We start from the raw sequence: 17,038 nt of genomic DNA on the forward strand, positions 1-17,038 counted from the left end.
TGGGTTGACAGCACGGTTTACTCCACCATCTTGGACTCTTGGATTAGCTGCAGCCTTTTTGCCCTGTCTACGGAATCCAGTATTGAGAATTCCTCTTTCCTGTGCTTGACCAACTCAGCTGACATGTATTAAATTTCTGAGAACGTTTCAAAATACTAATGTTTGACAATTAACATGCCACTAGGACACTGGAAAATCCACACAACATCTTCTCCTACCTAAAACTCCCCGTATAGTCAGAGCACGCACAAAGGGTTTTCTGGGATGACCTAAGAAATGAGGTTCCTGCAAGTCAGAGAAAATACCTTTTCTTTCTTCAAATAGATATGCTAAATATCTGCATCAATGCTTTTTAGACAGGAAAGAGCCTTTGAGTCTTGCCCATTTTTAATTCTCTGAATTTGTTTCTTTCTCCTCTCATTTGTGAAGTCATTTGGTCTGCTAGTTCTCACTTTTTTTAAGTGACTGATTCTAAGAAAAGAAAACAAGTATTGGTAAAGGTATGTTATCAAAACTACTTAACAAAGCTTACTAAGAGAGAAGGACTTTTAAAAATGGCAGAAACAACATGGAATCCAGAGTGTTCTTATGGATTTGTATTTTGTGCAGATTTCCATGTTACCTCTTGTGAAATCTGTACCATTTACCAGATGAAAGTTAAATCTGAGTAGTTTGTGAAGACTTACCCAGTTTCCAATTAGTCTTTGTTTTAGAAATCTAGAAGAGAACCAGTCCTTCAAAGGATTCAAGAGTCAATTTCTTGGACTCAGGATGGTTTCAGGAGACCTCAAGGGTGCCTGGGACAAAAGGGCTGATGAAGATCTTCCTTGCACATGATTTCTCCTTATATAGCACTGGGTAGGTCTTTCTTCCTTTGATTTTTTTGATGTTCACTGAAGCATACCTCCATCTCTGGAGACCATGAACACCTCGCACCAAGAGACATTCTGATCCTTCAGGAACTGCCAATCAGCGTATTTGTTCCCTATTTGTTTTTAGACATTTTCTTTCCATGTATCATTCTTTTTTAAATGGGACTGAGTGAGCCAAAACCATAATAAAATAAACATTGCTGCATCTTGAAGCCCTAAGACAAAATCAGCTGATCAGAACGCTGGCAGACATAGAAAAATGGTTGGTTGCTGTGGTGGGAGATTGTTGTTCTACACAGGCTTTGGTGATGTTCAGTGTGGCTTTTCCCATATTCCTTTTGTGAGACAGATCTTTTTGCTTTTCCTTCCTTCCTTCCCCTCTCTCTGCCTTCTCCCTTCATTTCTTTCTTTCTTTTATTTGCTAATATTTATCAAATTTGATAAAGGCTGGGAGAGAGAGAGAGGTAGAAAGGAAGGAAGGAAGGAAGGAAGGAAGGAAGGAAGGAAGGAAGGAAGGAAGGAAGGAAGGAAGGAAGGAAGGAAGGAAGGAAGGAAGGAAGGAAGGAAGGAAGGAAGGAAGGAAGGAAGGAAGGAAGGAAGGAAGGATGGATGGATGGATGGATGGATGGATGGATGGATGGATGGATGGAAAAGAAAGAAAGACATGAATTAAAATTCTCTGCCATTTCCAGTGCCTAATTTCATTATTTTGTAATGAAAATTGCTGTTTCAATGGCAATGCTTTTCTTCTGTTTGATTGAAATCTATCTATCTGACACTCCTTATTGCTGGCCACTGTGGTTTACAGACTCCAGGGAAAGAAAAACCGCTCACTGTGCTCCAGGAAACGACTTTAACAACTTTTATATTGTTTCTTAACCACCTAATGGACAAGAGGAAGAAAGCTGCACATACTATAAGCAGGCTATTGTCTGCTTAGACAGAGGGAGAACACAATGAAATGGCATAAGGAAAGAAAGAATCTGGTCCTTTGACTGGAAGAGAAATGGTGTGTGTACATGGTTCTAAAAGCACTGAAGTGTCCAGTTGTGTTACACAGTTAAGGAAAAGCAACAATATAAGTGTTTTGCCTCCTCCAGCTTGCTCCCTTTGCATTCCTGGTTTCTCTTTGCTTGTGAGCTTGGCCATGAAACCAGCTGCAGGACGCAATGAGGGTGGCTTGACTGTGGAAAGGCGTACACATTTTCCTGTACACAAGTAGGATGATGGTCTAATATGCACAATGCTCAAAAATTGTTTGATGTGAACAGTTAAAATTCATGGTTTCTAAGAGAGTGCAATTGTGCAGACAAAGCACTGTTGTTTTCAAGGATTTCATTTTTATTTATTTCATTTATTTATTGAACTTTTCTCCCGCCCATCTAGACAGGGTCTACTCTGGGCGGCTCACATCAAATAGGATAAAAACAGTTAACATGTAACAACAATTTCACAACCATGAACATTAATTCAAGATGAAAAGATATATCAAGTGGTGCCCGGAGGGAAGGCCTGCCTAAATAGCCAGGTTTTGAGTTCGCTTTTGAAAAGCCAACTTTTGGAGATTATTCCACAGTCGGGGGCCCGACTGGAATAATCTCAGAAATTTTCAGCCTATGCTTCAGAAACTGCATACTGAAGATTCTCAGTTCACCTCTTACCCACGGACTTGGCCAGATCACCTCCGATACCTCCACCTCCTAGGGGAAGGGTGTGGCTTCAGGGGGCTTTATTGCATCATCCCCCCCATTCCACCCCTGCAATGTTATTCTTTATTCAGGGGCAAGTGCCATTCATGCTTCCTGGGGCTGCCCTTGGACACTGTCCAAAATGTCCACTGACACAAAGGATTCCACAGCCCCCCGGTTTTGTGGTGTGGGTCCAGTGAACTCCAATCCACCAAGATTTGGACAACTGCCCTGTCTCCGTTTCCAGACTCTGCTGAAGGTGCTGTACCTCTAGCACAAGGGAGACCAACATTTGACCTGAGGATCTGATGCATTCCACCAGGGGTGTATTTGAAGCCACACTGGAGCCCCCAGTCCCCCTGGAATTACAATTCTTGCATTAGGAAACTTTGGGGGTGTCTGGGAGGGGTGGATGCTTTAAAGCAGCCCATCCATGACCCAAAGCCAAACTCTTCCTGTTTTCATTAAAATAGCTCGGATTATCCCAAAGGATAACTTTTTAACCACTTGTTATATTAATTTTGCTCTAAGAACTTAAGCCCTTTTTTTGACATTTTTGGTATAAAATAAAGTGTATAGTTTATTGTATAAACTATACACTTTATTTTATGTAGTGTACAGGTGAATTTTTGACTGTATATATATTTGAAATATTTCCATAAGTGGATCCCCATCTATTTTGAGTTGCAACGCTCTTTTATAATAGCCAAGTAACTTGTGACCCATTAAGCAGTGGAACAGCTTGCCTCCTGATGTTGTGGTTGCCTCATCGCTGGAGGTTTTCAAGAGAAGATTGGACAGCCATCAGTCCGGGATGGTCTGAGGTCCGGGATGGTATGAGGTCTCCTGCCTTGGGCATGGGGTTGGACTAGAAGACCTCCAAGGTCCCTTTCTAACCCTATGACAATTCAATGATTCTATGATTTCTCCTGCATGCCTTTGGCACTTTCAGTCAAGTCACCCTCAGGTGGCCAGTTTTAAAATGCAAAAGGCAGAGAGCATGAACCAGAGATTCTTTGACAGCATGAACTCTTTCCAGTCAAAATAATGATGCCCTCAGGAAACTTGGGAAACCATTTCGAGGTGTGCTTTCTAGATGAAAGAAGCTGATCCAACAGAATTTCCTGCCATACTCAGAAGACAGGAAAAGATTTTTGATCCCATTTTTGGAGAAAGGGATGTTTACATTTTGACGTGGGCTGAGTGCTGGGGGAGCAGGAATACTGATGGGGCTGCATTTGGTCTCCTGGAATCGGTATGGGGTCTGTGGGCCATATGTGTTACTCCCTTGTTTTGAGGCAATAGCCATAGATTTTGGGGGGTCTAAAACTTCCAGAATCCTTCACTACTAGTTGTGCTGGCCACAATTTATGGGAATTGTAGACCAAGAACATCTGGGGATCTTAAAGGCACTGCATCAGTGCACATGAACGAGCTGGAAAAGCAAAGACAGAGTGTCATTACAAATGAAATAGTTTGAACCCATGAGCCCAAAAACATTTCCTTTCAAGCTGCAAGCGACACATCAGTTCCCTATCACGCTGGATACACAAAGGCTCTAGTGAGAAAATTAGCAAGAAGTCTGACTTGTTCTTTGTGCTATTGAACAGGTTTTTAGTGTCTAGGTTGAGCCTCCATGCTTCTTCCTGGTGCTCAGTGACAATTGGACCACAGAGCAATGTGACGCCTAGGATGGAAAACAAACAGGAGCTCTGGACCATTAGTTTAGGATGATTCATCTCTGGGGGATTGTGGAGCAAATGCCCCAGGTCAAATGGAACAGGAGTCTATCTTGGCAAACAGAAAACTGAAACACTTTTGGAAAAGAGATATGGGATAAAATGTACCAGAGCACAATTAATTGTCTACTTTGTAAATCTCCCTTCTTTCCTCTATCATTCTGAGTTTCCAATTAATCCTTTCCTGAAAAAAAAAGCAAAAACAAAATCAGACATTGTTTATATTTCAAAAAGGTATTTATCTTAGTCTGTTTCTGCATAACAAGAACAAAAGAAAAATACTAAGAAACGTTTAAGACCATTAGCTTTATTTTGGGATAGTCTTCCATGAAACATGATGGATAATATTTAGGCCAGGTGTTACACAATCGGCATGGATGCAGACGTAGACAATCCACTTGCAAAGGGACACAGCTCCAAGTCAGTTGGAAACTTTCCATGCATTGCTTTGTTTGGGTGCAAGGCCCCTTTCTAGCACAATTTCACTACTTCTATGAGCTCACAATACAACTGCGGTCAGGCCATTATCTCTCAGTCTCCGTTTCCTTCCCGAGTCTCCTATTCACAACAGGAAGAACAGATCTTGACCTACAATGTGGGGCTGTACCAGTTGCAACCACATGCAATTGCACTTTGGATAAGGACTCTGCACTGGCCTCAGCTGACGCTCCAATTGCTAAACAAATCAACTGGAGAGGAACTGATTCTGATGAGGTCTGGATCAAACCAGAAAGGACAGAATCCGTTTTGGGCGAGTCTTTATCTTCTCAGGCACCCCATTCATTAGGTGCAATTCCCTACTACAACATACGTGATTATTTGTTGTGATGTGTCATCAAGTCACAACCCTATGAATGAGTGATCTCCAAAGTATTGTGTCCTCACCAGCCCTGCTCAGCTTATACTCTCATAAGATTGAACTTTGTTCTTGTCATTTAGTCCTTAAGTTGTCTCCGACTCTTCCTGACCCCATGGACCAGAGCCTCCAGGCCCTCCTGTCTTCCACTCCCTCCCGGATTTGGGTCAAATTCATGTTGTTCATGGATTTTCCTCCATAGATTTGAACTGCCATATGTTTGAGTGTCCATGTAAAAAAAATAAAGTGGGGTCTTGACTTAAGTAATTAATCCGTATTGGAAGGCGGTCCGCAGGTCGAAAAGTTCGTAGGTCGAATCTTCATTTCCCATAGGAATGCATTGAAAACCGTTTAATCCGTATCTGCTCTTTTCTGTCCATAGAAACTAATGGGAAGCTGCTATTCCGCCTTCTACCACTAGATGGGGATATTTTTTTTAATTTTTTTCTTAGGTCTGAAAGAGTTCAGGAAAGGAGGGGGGGAGGCAGGGAACAGTGTTAAAAGTACTTTTAAGATTTTTAGCCCAGTCTTTGCAACCCAGCACATTTAAGCACAGACCCACAGGAAAAGAATACCTCCCCCCAAACTAAAACACTGCAAGCCCCTGGGGCTGCAAAAAAAGCAAAACAAGCACAAATATAACCCCACCAGCCCAATCCCACCCTGCAAAAGACCAAAAAAAGTTTTAAAAAAGCAAAAAGCAGAACCTTACCTGCACCCCCGCTGCCAGAAGGCTTCCTAGATTCTAACCCCCACTACTGGGCCAAGGTCGAGCCTGGCCACCCTCGCTGCCTTTATCCCCCGCCGCTGCCGAAGCCACCATCGGGCGCAGCGCTTTGGGAGAAGCCGCGCGGTGGAGGAGAGAGGCCGGATCGGCTCCTGCCTTTCCCCCCCCCCGCTGTTGCCGAAACCATCATCGGGCGCAGCGCTTTGGGAGAAGCCGCGCGGTGGAGGAGAGAGGCCGGATCGGCTCCTGCCTTCCCCCCCCGCTGTTGCCGAAACCATCATCGGGCGCAGCGCTTTGGGAGAAGCCACGCGGTGGAGGAGAGAGGCCGGATCGGCTCCTGCCTTTCCCCCCCGCTGTTGCCGAAACCATCATCGGGCGCAGCGCTTTGGGAGAAGCTGTGCGGTGGAGGAGAGAGGCCGGATCGGCTCCTGCCTTTCCCCCCCGCTGTTGCCGAAGCCATCATCGGGCGCAGCGCTTTGGGAGAAGCCGCGCGGTGGAGGAGAGAGGCCGGATCGGCTCCTGCCTTTCCCCCCCGCTGTTGCCGAAACCATCATCGGGCGCAGCGCTTTGGGAGAAGCCGCACGGTGGAGGAGAGAGGCTGGATCGGCTCCTGCCTTTCCCCCCCCGCTGTTGCCGAAGCCATCATCGGGCGCAGCGCTTTGGGAGAAGCCGCGCGGTGGAGGAGAGAGGCTGGATCGGCTCCTGCCTTTCCCCCCCGCTGTTGCCGAAGCCATCATCGGGCGCAGCGCTTTGGGAGAAGCCGCGCGGTGGAGGAGAGAGGCTGGATCGGCTCCTGCCTTTCCCCCCCGCTGTTGCCGAAACCATCATCGGGCGCAGCGCTTTGAGAGAAGCCGCGCGGTGGAGGAGAGAGGCCGGATCGGCTCCTGCCTTTCCCCCCCGCTGTTGCCGAAACCATCATCGGGCGCAGCGCTTTGGGAGAAGCCGCGCGGTGGAGGAGAGAGGTCGGATCGGCTCCTGCCTTTCTTCCCTGCCACCTGGCTTCTCCCAAAGGGTTGCCCCAATGGTGATTTCAGCAGTGGAGAAGCCAGGCGGGGGGCGGGGAAGAAAGGCGGGAGCCAATCAGGGCTTTCCCCCCCACTGGGCCGCTTTGCAGCTTCTCCGCTGCTCCTCCTGCGGCAGCCACACATACCCCAGCGTTCCTACAGCCATCAGCACAGGCGAGGGCTGGCTGGCATCGGTTACCGCCGCGCCAAAGAGGCCCTGGGTGGTGGGAGATTCTCCTTAGCAGTGACGGAAGCCAGGGAGAACTCGCCTGCAAATAGCCCCGGCTTGCAAGGGACGGCCAGCCCAGCTTCCGGCTGCATATAAGAGGCCCCGCGACGGGGGAAATCCATTGCTGCTCTGCCCTTCGCTTGCTCTGTTTGGGCTTTCGCATCGCTTCCCTTTTCCAAACGGTGGGTGCGAAAGAGCTAAGAAGCTGTCCCTTTGCCACCAACGGTTTGAATTTCCCGCCCTTTTCCCTTGCCTTTTCGGTCCGTACGTCAAAGCTCCGGCCGCAAGTCGATCCGAAATTTTGCTGCTGGAGCTGTAAGTACGTCGAAAAGTACGTAAGTCGGGCTGTTTGTAGGTCGAGACTCCACTGTAGTATTTTTCCATGTTTCTGTCCTAATGTGCTTCTTTACAAAATGTGTGTTTTGCAGGTATGAGCTCTTGTATTTCTGAACTGACAAGAGATCTAAGTTCTTGCCTACAATTTATATTTTAGCTAAAAACTTATAATTGAGTTCAGTCTTCATAAATTTTCAGTGCATCTGTGCCTACAGTTTTGTTTCAAGTTGGAAGAATGATATTTAGGAGTCATTTATGTTGGACGTCTCAAAAGGTTACATGCTTTTGATGGCTTCTTGATTTTTATACATAGAAGAATAGAGGATGAATAAAGCTTGGAGAATTAGAAAAGTCGATGTTACCCAGATTCATTTTTCTCTGTTTACTTCACCATGAGTAAAAACAGTGATGTATTCTCATCCTCTGAAGAGAGATGGAACATGTTTGGGAGTTTCTGATGAACAAGTCAGGAACAAGTCAAGGACTTATAACCTGATACCCAGGTGAACTATGATATAATTGTCATGATTATCTGGTTCACACTGGTATTTAACCCTTTCCGGGATAAATGTTAGCTGTGCCAAACAGCACAGACTCAAAACTAACAAGGGGTGTTATAAAGTTCTATAATTATCTGTGGATTTTATTTGAGTGTCATACTAATCAGCCTGTCAGAAGAATGGGCTGTACTGTTTTTAGCAGAAGTAAAAAGTAACTCACTTTTTGCAGCAAAGCGACAATGGAGTACAATGACCGATGAACCAAGATGGAAGAGGACATGTCACTAGTATACAGTTCCCCCCAAAATGTCGACATGATCGTTGATTCTTTATGGGCCAAGAGGGTTCAAGACAAAATCCTGTTCTCATCAGAAGAGAAGAAGTGGTGCAGCATGGTGAAGCTCATATTCCATCCCTTCCCAACCAGTATTAAAAGGCAAGCTTGACAGGACCTGGATTTTGTCAGTTCCATCCCTCCCAAAATGCTTCACTGTGGATAATCTCATACGTGGAACTAAAAAAAGAGAGAGGTTCTCACATTCTGTGAGAGTGTGAGACATTTTGCACTACTTCTAAGAGAAGGGAAGGAAAATTAGAAGGATTTTCACACAATTTAAAGACAGTGGGAGAAATCGCATTGCAAGGCGGAAGCTGCAAAAAATTACAGTGAGTAAAACAACTTTGTTATGTGGACTTTGAAGGCTTAGAAGGAGTGGGTGGGTTATTTTCATCCACTTGGTAAAGGTAAAGGTTCCCCTTGACAATTTTTTTGTCCACTCGTATTCGACTCTAGGGGGCGGAGCTCATCCCCGTTTCCAAGCCATAGAGCCAGCATTTTTTGTCCGAAGACAATCTTCCATGGTCACATGCCCAGTGCGACTTAGACACGGAACGCTGTTACCTTCCCACCAAGGTGGTCTCTATTTATCTACTCGCATTTGCATGCTTTCGAACCGCAAGGTTGGTGGGAGCTGGGACAAGTGACCTGCGCTCTCTACGTCTCGTGGATTCGATCTTACGACTGCTGGTCTTCTGACCCTGCAGCACTGCCTTCTGCGGTTTAGCCCGCAGTGCCACCACGTCATCCACTTGAGATAATCTAATTAGATAATAATGAAAAATAAATGCCTGCATCCATTCCTACCTTTGCTTTTTCTTAAGGGATGAATGACACCCTTTTCTAGGAATGAGTACAGTGGTGCCTCACTTGACGAGGATAATCCGTTCCAGCAAAATCACTGTAGAACGAAATCCTCGTCAAGAGAAATGAAAAAGCCCATTGAAATGCATTGAAAACCGGTTCAATGCCTTCCAATGGGCGAAATGCCTCAGCGTCCAAAGAATGTCCTCCGTGGGGGGCCATTTTCTGGTGGCTGTAATGCGAGGAATCCATCCTAAAACACAGCGGGGAGCCATTTTGCACAGCGGGCGGCCATTTTGAAGACCTGCGATCAGCTGTCAAGATCGTCATTAAGTGAAAAATTGGTTCCCAAAGCAGGGACCCGATTATCGTAAAGCAGTTTTTCCTATTAAAACATCATTTTGCGATCGCAAAATCGATCGCAAAAACTTCATCGTAAAGCGATTTCCTCGTCTAACGAGGTAATCGTCAAATGGGGCACCACTGTAAATATATTTGATGGGTTTTTTTTTCTGGTTGACTAGAGTTGGAACATTTCCCTCTTTTTTCTTTTTCAGTCTCTCTTACTCAGACGGACAAAGGCTCTGGTGCAGTATAAGTATGTTCTTATAAGTCAAGTATTCACTTACTGAGATCAGGAAGCAGCAGCAGAACAAGGACCAGAAAGAACAAGTGGTGGCTCTTCATAGCTATAAAAAGGAAAATGCTCATGTTCAGCTGGATATTGTATATCCCAAGATCCCCTTACACCAATGATGATACAAGAGGCTATCTTTGTACCTTTATACTGTCCGTGTATTCTGAGATGTACATTGGATTACAAATGCAATTGCAGTAGTGCCCACTTCCACACAAGATGGAAGAGTGTATTGTTTTGTTTGTTATCATGAGTTATGGCAACCCGAAATGGGAAGGGATGTGAGATTTTCAAGGACTCATTCACTATTAACACTCCCCAGAGAGTTTTCATGGCCAGGCAGGGACTTGAACCAACATCTTCTTGGTCAACACTCTGTGCTACACTGGTTCTTGGCATAATTTGTTGGTGGTACTTAACCTGCTCTGGGTGGCACTTACACTCTTTTTAAAGTACTGGTTGCTCCTTGTAGGAAGGCTGTTTGACCCGACTCTACTACCACAAGCTCACCTGGGTTGACAGCACGGTTAATTCCACCATCTTGGACTCTTGGATTAGCTGCAGCCTTTTTGCCCTGTCTACGGAATCCAATTTTGAGAATCCCTCTTCCCTGCGCTTGAACAACTCAGCTGACATGCATTAAATTTCTGAGAACGTTTCAAAATACTGATGTTTGACAATTAACATGCCACTAGGACACAGGTAAATCCACACAACATCTGCTCCTCCCTAAAACTCCCCGTATAGTCAGACCATGCTCAAAGGGTTATCTGGGATGACCTAAGAAATGAGGTTCCTGCAAGTCAGAGAAAATACCTTTTCTTTCTACAAATAGATATGTTAAAAATCTGCATCAATGCATTTTATACAGGAAAGGGCCCTTGAGTCTTGCCCATTTTTAATTCTCTGGATTTGTTTCTTTCTTCTCTCATTTGTGAAGTCATTTGGTCTGCTGGTTTTCACTTTTTTTAAGTGACTGATTCTAAGAAAAGAAAACAAGTATTGGTAAAGGTATGTTATCAAAATTACTTAACAAAGCTTACTAAGAGAGAAGGACTTTTAAAAACGGCAGAAACAACATGGAATCCAGAGTGTTCTCATGGATTTGTATTTTGTGCAGATTTCCACGTTACCTTTCGTGAAATCTGTACCATTCGCCAGAGGAAGTTTTCAACAAGTGAAATCTGAGTAGTTTGTGAAAACTTACCCAGCTTCCAGTTAGTCTTTGTTTTAGAAATCTAGAACAGAACGAGTCCTTCAAAGGATTCAAGAGTCAATTTCTTGGACTCAAGATGGTTTCAGGAGACCTCAAGGGTGCCTGAGACAAAAGGGCTGATGAAGACCTTCCTTACACATGATTTCTCCTTATATAGCACTGGGTAGGTCTTTCTTCCTTTGATTTTTTTGATGTTCACTCAAGCATACCTCTATCTCTGGAGACCATGAAGGCCACGTACCAAGAGACATTCTGAGTGTTCAGGAACTACCGATGGGCGTATTTGTTTGCTATTTGTTTTTAGAGACTTTCTTTCCATTTATCATTCTTTTCTAAATGGGACTGAGTGAACCAAAACCATAATAAAATAAACATTGCAGCACCTTGAAGCTCTAAGACAAAATCAGCTGATCAGAACGCCGGCAAACATAGAAAAATGGTTGGTGACTTTGGTGGGAGATTGTTGTTCTTCACAGGCTTTGGTGAAGTTCAGTGTGGCTTTTCCTATATTCCTTTTGTGAGACAGATCTTTTTTTCTTTTCCTTCCTTCCTTCCTTCCTTCCTTCCTTCCTTCCTTCCTTCCTTCCTTCCTTCCTTCCTTCCTTCCTTCCTTCCTTCCTTCCTTCCTTCCTTCCTTCCTTCCTTCCTTCCTTCCTTCCTTCCTTCCTCTCTGCCTTATCCCCTTGCTTTTTTCTCGTGGCGCAGTGGTTAAATCACTGTACTGCAGCCAAAACTGTGCTCACAACCTGGGGTTCAGTCCCAGGTAATGGCTCAAGGTTGACTCAGCCTTCTATCCTTCCGAGGTTGGTAAAATGAGTACCTAGCTTGCTGGGGGGGCAATGTGTAGCCTGCATAATTAAATTGTAAACCGCACAGAGAGTGCTTGAAGCGCTATGGGGCGGTATATAAGTAGCACACTTTGCATTTTTTTTATTTGCTAAAATTTATCAAATTTCATAACGGCTGGAAGGGAGAGAGAGGGGAAGGAAGGAAGGAAGGAAGGAAGGAAGGAAGGAAGGAAGGAAGGAAGGAAGGAAGGAAGGAAGGAAGGAAGGAAGGAAGGAAGGAAGGAAGGAAGGAAGGAAGGAAGGAATGGAAAAAAATATTTGAATTAAAATTCTCTGCCATTTTCCAGTGCTTAATTTTATTATTTTTTAATGAAATATGCAGTTGAATGGCAATGCTTTTCTTCTGCTTGATTGAAGTCTATGTATCTGACACTGTTTGTATCCTTCTTGCTGGTTTACAGACTCCAAGAAAAGAAAAACGCTCACTCTGCTCCAGCAAATCACTTAATGACTTTGATATGGTTTCCTAACAACCTAATTGTCAAGAGGAAGAAAGCTGCACGAACTATAACCAGGCTATTGTCAGCTTAGGCAGAGGGAGAACACAATGAAACGGCAAAAGGAAATAAAAAATCTGGCCTTTTGACTGGAAGAGAAATGGTGCGTGTACATGGTTCTAAAAGCAGTGAAGTGTCCAGTTCTGTTACGCAGTTAAGGAATGGCAACAATATAAGTTTTCTGCCTCCTCCAACTTGCTCCATTTGCATTCCTGGTTTCTCTTTGCTTGTGAAACCAGGTGCATGACGCAATGGGGGCTTTTTGACTGTGGAAAGGCTTACACATTTTCCTTTACACAAGTAGGGTGATGGTCTACCCTATTTTTCGCTCCATAAGACGCACCTCTCCATAAGACACACCAAATTTTTAGGATAAGAAAACAGGAAAAAAATAATCTGTTTTCTTCTAAAAATTGGTGAGCCTTATGGAGAGGGCCATCTTATGGAACACACCCTAGGACCCTTTGGAGGCTACCCCTGCCCCCCCCCGGGAGTAAGAGGTGGTGAAATTGCCACCTTCTGGGACTCTTTTGTAGCTTCCCAAGCCTCAAAAGAGTCCCAGAAGGTGGCGATTTTGTCCCCTCTGGCCCGGCAGGGGCAGGAAGGGTGAGCCTCCAAAGGGTCCTAGGGTGTGTTCCAGGATCCTTTAGAGCAGGGGTGTCCAACCTTTCACCTTCCCTGGGCCACATTAGAAGATGAAAATTTGGTTTAGGCCGCACATAAATTTGGTTTGGGCCACATGGGGGGGCAGCCCTAGCCATCCTCCGCATCCCTGCTCCAAGCGCACTTACCGGCAGCTGCGATCTCAGACAGCAGAGGCTGCCAGCTTCGACTCCGGTGGCTTTATGGGGCCGGGAGGGGGTCCACCTATTGACGGGGATGGCACAATGCAGTCACACAGCCCCCCTCTCCCCTCCCCTCCCACTCCTTCCTTCCTTCCCTCTCCCCCCCCCCCGTTGTGACGTGCCCCAGCCGCATTATGGCCACAAGCGCCGGCAGTGTAACTTGAAACTTTGGAATTTCTTTAAAAATAAAAAATTGCACTGAGCCGCATTATTAGCCAACCTGGGCCACATGCAGCCCTCGGGCCACAGGTTGGACAAGCTTGCTTTAGAGACTCACCCTGCCCCCCGGGGGTCAGAGGGGGCAAAATCGTGAGCTTCTTGGGACTCTTCTGAAGCTTCCCAAGCCTCGAAAGAGTTCCTGAAGGTGGTAATTTTGCCCCCTCTAACCCCGGGGGGGCAGGGTGAGTCTGTAAAGGGTCCTGGAACACACTCTAGGACCCTTTAGAGACTCATCTTGCTCCCCTGGGGGGTCAGAGGGGGTGAAATTGCCACCTTCTGAGACTCTTGAGGCTTGGGAAGTTCAGAAGAGTCTCAGAAGCTGGTGATTTCCCCCCTCTGACCCAGCGGGGGGGGAGGGTGAGCCTCCAAAGGGTCCTAGGGTGTGTTCCAGGACCCTTTAGAGACTCACCCTGGCCCCCCGGGGGTCAGAGGGGGTGAAATCGCCAGCTTCTGGGAGTCTTCTGAGGCTTCCGAAGCCTCAAAAGACTCCCAGAAACTGGTGATTTTGCCCACGCTGGCCTCGTGCAGGGGTGGGAGGAGCGTTGCAAAGGTCCCAGTGAGCCTTCCAGGACCCTTGTGACGCTCCCCCCCCCCCACGGGGCCAGCGGGGATGAAATTGCTGCCTTCGCTCCATAAGACGCACGGACTTCCCCCCCCACATTTTTTGGGGGAAAAGTGTGTCTTATGGAGCAAAAAATACAGTAATATGTTCAATGCTCAACGATTGTTTGATGAGAACAGTAAAAATTCATGGTTTCTAATGGAGTGCAGTCGTGCAGACAAAGCACTGCTGTTTTCAAGGATTTTATTTTTATTTATTTCATTTATTTATTGAACTTGTATCCCGCCCATGTAGACAGTGTTTACTCTGGGTGGTTCACATCAAATAGAACAAAAACAGTTAACATGTAACAACAATTTAACATTAGTGAATAATCATTCAAGATGAAAAGATACATCAAGTGGTGCCCGGAGTGAAGGCTTGCCTAAATAGCCAGGTTTTGAGTTCGCTTTTGAAAAGCCAACTTTTGGAGATTATTTCACAGAATGGGGGCCACTGCGGAGAAGGCCCGGTTTCTTGTTTTTTCCTTCCGGGCCCCCCTCGGCGTTAGGCTCCTCAGCTGTCCCTCCTGGCTAGAACGAGTAATATGAGTAGATCTATGTGGGAGGAGGTATTGAGGTCCTAAACCATTTAGGGCTTTATATGTAAACATTAAGACTTTGAAATCAATGTGGAAACGAACCGGCAGCCAATGCAAGGTGGCCAGAGTGGGAGAGATATGTTGATGTTTTCTCACCCCACTGAGAAGTCTGGCCGCCGCATTCTGCACCATCTGAAGCTTCCGCACCCGTCTCAAAGGTCACCCCAGCATATTCTTCAGAAATTTTCAGCCTATTCTTCAGAAACTGCATACTGAAGATCCTCAGTTCACCTCTTACCCATGGACTTGGCCAGATCACCTGCTGTTCCTCCATTTCCTAGGGGAAGGGTGTGGCTTCAGGGGGCTTTATTGCATCATACCCCCACCAGTCCACCCCTGCAATGTTATTCTTTATTCAGGGGCAAGTGCCATTCATGCTAAATGGGGCTGCCCTTGGACGCTGTACAAAATGTCCACTGACACAAAGGATTGCACAGCCCCCTGGTTTTGTTTTGTGGGTCCAGTGAACTCCAATACACCAAGATTTGGACAATTGCCCTGTCTCCGTTTCCAGACTCTGCTGAAGGTGCTGTACCTCTAGCACAAGGGAGACCAATATTTGACCTGAGGATGTGATGCATTCCACCAGGGATGTATCTGAAGCCACATTGGAGCCCCAAATCCCCCTGGAATTACAATTCTTGCATTAGGAACGTTTGGGGGTGGCTGGAAGGGGTAGATGCTTTAAAGCAGCCCATCCATGACCCAAAGCCAAACTCTTCCTGTTTTCATTAAAATAGCTCGGATTATCCCAAAGGATAACTTTTAAACCACTTGTTATATTAATTTTGCTCTAAGAAGTTAAGCCCATTTTTTTGCCATTTTTGGCATAAAAATTCTATGTAGTGTACAGGTGAATTTTTGACTGTATACATACAGTATCTGAAATATTTCCATAAGTGGGTCCCCATCTATTTTGAGTTGCAACTCTCTTTTATAATAGCCAAGTAACTTGTGACCCATTAAGCAGTGGAACAGCTTGCCTCCTGATGTTGTGGTTGCCTCATCGCTGGAGGTTTTCAAGAGAAGATTGGACAGCCATCTGTCCGGGATGGTCTGAGGTCCGGGATGGCATGAGGTCTCCTGCCTTGGGCAGGGGGTTGGACTAGAAGACCTCCAAGGTCCCTTCCATCCCTATGACGATTTGATGATTCTATGATTTCTCCTGCATGCCTTTGGCACTTTCAGTCAAGCCACCCTCAGGTGGCCAGTTTTAAAAAGTAGAAGGCAGAGAGCATGAACCAGAGATTCTTTGAGAGCATGAACTCTTTCCAGTCAAAATAATGATGCCCTCAGGAAATGTGGGAAACCATTTCGAGGTGTGCTTTCTAGATGAAAAAAGCTGATCCAACAGAATTTCCTGCCATACTCAGAAGACAGGAAAAGATTTTTGAACCCATTTTTGGAGGAAGGAATATTTACATTTTGAGGTGGGCTGAGTGCTGGGGGGGGGGCAGGGATACTGATGGGGCTGCATTTGGTCTCCTGGAATTGGTATGGGGTCTGTGGGCCATGTCTGTTACTCTCTTGCGTTAAGGCAATATTCATAGATTTTTTGGGGACTAAAACTTCCAGAATCCTTCACCACTAGCTCTGCTGGCCACAATTTCTGGGAATTGTGGACCAAGAACATCTGGGGCTCTTAAAGGCACTGCATCAGTGCACATGAACGAGCTGGAAAAGCAAAGACAGAGTGTCATGACAAATGAAATAGTTTGAACCCATGAGCCCAAAAACATTTCCTTTCAAGCTGCAAGCGACACATCAGTTCCCTATTATGCTGGATACATAAAGGCTCTAGTGACAAAATTAGCAAGAAATCTGACTTGTTCTTTGTGTTATTGAACAGGTGTTTAGCGTCTAGGTTTAGCCTCCATGCTTCTTCCTGGTGCTCAGTGACAATTGGACCACAGAGCAATGTGACGCCTAGGACGGAAAACAAACAGGAGCTCTGGACCATTGGGTTTAGGATGACTCATCTCTGAGGGATTGTGGAGCAAAAATGGAACAGGAGTCAGTCATGGCAACCAGAAAACTGAAACACTCTTGGAACAATTTATTGTCTTCTTTGTAAATCTCCCTTCACTCCTCTATTATTTTGAGTTTCCAATGTATCATATCCTGAAAAAAAAAGCAAAAGCAAAATCAGACATTGTTTACATTTCAAAAAGGTATTTATCTTAGTCTGTTTCTGCATAACAAGAACAAAAGAAAAATACTGGGAAACATTTGAAACCATTAGCTTTATTTTGGGATGGTCTTTTATGAAACATGGTGGATTATATTTAGACCAGGTGTTACACAATCGGCTTGGATACAGATGTAGATGCCTAGAGTGGTCCTGATCTGACCAGATAGGCGGTGTGACGTGTGCCATGACGTCACCTGCCTGTCTTGGTTAAGGCTGGAGTTTCCTAGCCTATGACAGGGCAGGAGGTGGGTCTTAAAGGGGTGGAGTTTTTGTATATAAGGGGGGAGTGCA

General features: G+C 45.5%; 2 long non-coding RNA genes across 2 annotated transcripts; one reads left to right on the forward strand and one right to left on the reverse strand.

The window, feature by feature from the left end:
• Window positions 1-3,723: 3,723 nt before the first annotated feature.
• On the reverse strand, window positions 3,724-6,230 carry LOC144584838 (uncharacterized). Its single transcript, XR_013539316.1, has 2 exons — window positions 5,868-6,230; window positions 3,724-5,609 (listed from the first exon to the last, which is right to left on the reverse strand). It is a non-coding gene; the product is annotated as an uncharacterized LOC144584838 (long non-coding RNA).
• Window positions 6,231-7,239: 1,009 nt separating this feature from the next.
• LOC144584845 (uncharacterized) lies at window positions 7,240-11,501 on the forward strand. The gene is made up of 2 exons (XR_013539321.1): window positions 7,240-7,430; window positions 8,181-11,501. It is a non-coding gene; the product is annotated as an uncharacterized LOC144584845 (long non-coding RNA).
• The last annotated feature ends 5,537 nt before the right edge of the window (window positions 11,502-17,038 follow it).

Source organism: Pogona vitticeps, chromosome 1, assembly GCF_051106095.1.
Source record: "Pogona vitticeps strain Pit_001003342236 chromosome 1, PviZW2.1, whole genome shotgun sequence".
Classification (NCBI taxonomy): domain Eukaryota; kingdom Metazoa; phylum Chordata; class Lepidosauria; order Squamata; family Agamidae; genus Pogona; species Pogona vitticeps.